The 2,500-nt window shown below is 36.3% G+C and overlaps 1 long non-coding RNA gene across 1 annotated transcript in view; it reads right to left on the bottom strand.

Moving 5' to 3' along the window:
• Positions 1-2,500, bottom strand: part of LOC135212626 (uncharacterized) — a 98,585-nt gene that overhangs the window by 95,451 nt on the left and 634 nt on the right. The gene's annotated exons all lie outside the window — the stretch shown is intronic.

The following is a 2,500-nucleotide window of genomic DNA, read 5'->3' as shown; positions in this document are numbered from 1 at the left end:
CGGATGTTTCAATATGGTTCCAAATTTTCGATGCATGTGGACGGGAATGATTTTTTTTAACTTAAATTAAGTATATATGACCTTTGGGACACTAGATATCAAAGAATGTATATTAATATATATAATATATATATATATATATATATATATATATGTATAATATATATAATATTATATAGTATATAATATAAAATATAATATATATTCATATGCGTGTGTTTTAATATATATTTGTAATAGTAAACAGACCTCTTAACTTCTCGACTTTTATTATAGCTGTTGATTAAGCTCATGACCATTAAATTGTGTATATGAACAAAACATATATATAAACTGGACTGCATCTTCGGTACCCAACGCCCATTAAAAAAAAAAAAAATATATATATATAATAATATATATATATATTATATATATATATATATATATGTGTGTGTGTGTGTGTGTGTGTGTGTGTGTGTGTGCGTGTGTGTGTTGGTTGTGTGTGTCTGTTGGCGTGCCATATTCATTTGCATCTGATGCCCCAAAACTTAGGCAACTATTTCCTGTTCTAAAGCACAAACAGGAACCAATCAATGATGACGATCACTGAAATTATTTTATAAAATAAATAAGAATGTCAATGTTACTTTGCATTATGGTAATTTTACACAGCTTTCTATACAAATACGTATTTTCGTACCGTTTTTGTCTTTGATCATCAGCCAACTCTCCTGTGTAAAGAATGGGAGTGGGTATGTGTGTGTGTCTCTTCACGTATAAAATTGTTTCGAAACAATACCCGAAAGCAATGTTTGATGCATTGTCTCTTTCCGTTTACTGCAAACTTTCGAACTGATTGTTGTTTGTTTGTTTGTAAGGTGTTTATACGTTTGCATGGAACCAGTGATATGCCAGCAACGGGATCAACGGGCTTTACGGTGGACTTCCGAATCACGTCGAGAGTGAACTTCTATCAGCAGAAATACGCATCTTACACACCTCAGTGGAATGCCCAAGAATCGAACTCGCGACCACCGACGTGGCAGGCCAAGACCATACCGATCACGCCACTGAGGCGATTGCATTCTTGGAAGCCTGACTGCAGTACGCATTCATAAACGCAGATTCTCCATTATATAAATCAAGGATAACATTGGGAATGACGGCTTCATCTCTCTATTCGAAGTTCTCCCTTGAAACTGAGATCGGTATTTCGCGATCGCCTTCCGTCTTCCAGGTTCGATTTCTATTTTGAGCTGCAGCTGCAGATCGGGTCACCAGTTACTTTTGTTTTTCAGGTCTGCGAACATATTTCATGTTTTCTCTCGAGTTTCAGGTTTGTTTCTATTCTTTAGTGTCACATTCTAATTGCATCTTTAGTTATATCGTTTTTTTCTGCACGCCAGTTTCTTTGAAAATTTTCTCTTTATTTCTCCATTATCCCTTTATGTCATCGTCTAGATTTGCCAATTGCTGTTCAAGTGTGGAACCATACAAGTATGACTAGTTGTTGTGTTATCGACTGAACCTTTACGCTGAAGCTAAGAGCAATTAATTATAGTAGCCGAGAAGAATGCTTTATTACATTACTTGGAACAAGAAGGATAAAACCATGTAGGGGGTACTGCCTCTTTACAGAGGGATACACTTCTCCTTTGATGACCTACAGGTGTCTTGGGGCTGTCAGGTTGGAGAACAATTTAAGGTACAGTAAAAATTCTCTCTCTCTCTCTCTCTCTCTCTCTCTCTCTCTCTCTCTCTCTCTAGAGACTGAATGATTAAAAGAATATCTGAAATTCCCCAATTCCAACAAATGAAGAGCCAGTGAAGCCGAGAAATTTAGCTATTTTATTTTGTGAAAAAGAAAAAATTATGATTAGTCCATATTATTTAAATTTATACAATTTTGTTTGCACTTCTATGAACTCCGCTGCCCAATTACCTTGAAGTCATACCCGCGTGACATCGTCCTGAACATGCATATGTCTCGTTTCTGTTAGATTAAGTTGGCCTTCTGCCAGCACCTCTTGTTCCTTCGAGCAGTTCCTAAGAAGTTTTATACGGCAACTAGTAATGCGGGCAGTGCTTGATCTGGAATGTAATTCCTTCTCATGGGAATGCAGGTACCGAATACAGAATCAAATTCTCTTTTCGACAGTTATGGCCAAGGAAATTTTACGATGATCCTAATCATGGCTTGTTCCCTTCGACTTTGGGAGTTAGCCTGGATTCTCTAAGTCCTCAGTGATCTGTCTTAAATGTCTGGCTTACTTCGTCTTACGGAAGCTGGCCTCAACAGGCCAAAGATTTGATATCTTCCTTATTCTGTTTTACAAAGGGTAGTCAATAAAGGCTGAGGATTTAATGCCTTGCATTTCTAGAAAGTTACCATTTTGAATATGGTTTCAGATGTTGTTAGTTTATATATGATTTTATATAATTTTATATCTACGTTGTATTTCTCCCGTTGAAGTTACTACCTCATTTCATTCAAAAGAGAAAGCCTTGTAGATCTATA

This window comes from Macrobrachium nipponense, chromosome 19 (assembly GCF_015104395.2).
Source record: "Macrobrachium nipponense isolate FS-2020 chromosome 19, ASM1510439v2, whole genome shotgun sequence".
Lineage (NCBI taxonomy): Eukaryota > Metazoa > Arthropoda > Malacostraca > Decapoda > Palaemonidae > Macrobrachium > Macrobrachium nipponense.
The sequence above is the reverse complement of the archived record's forward strand: the minus strand, read 5'-3'. Positions and strand labels throughout refer to the sequence as shown.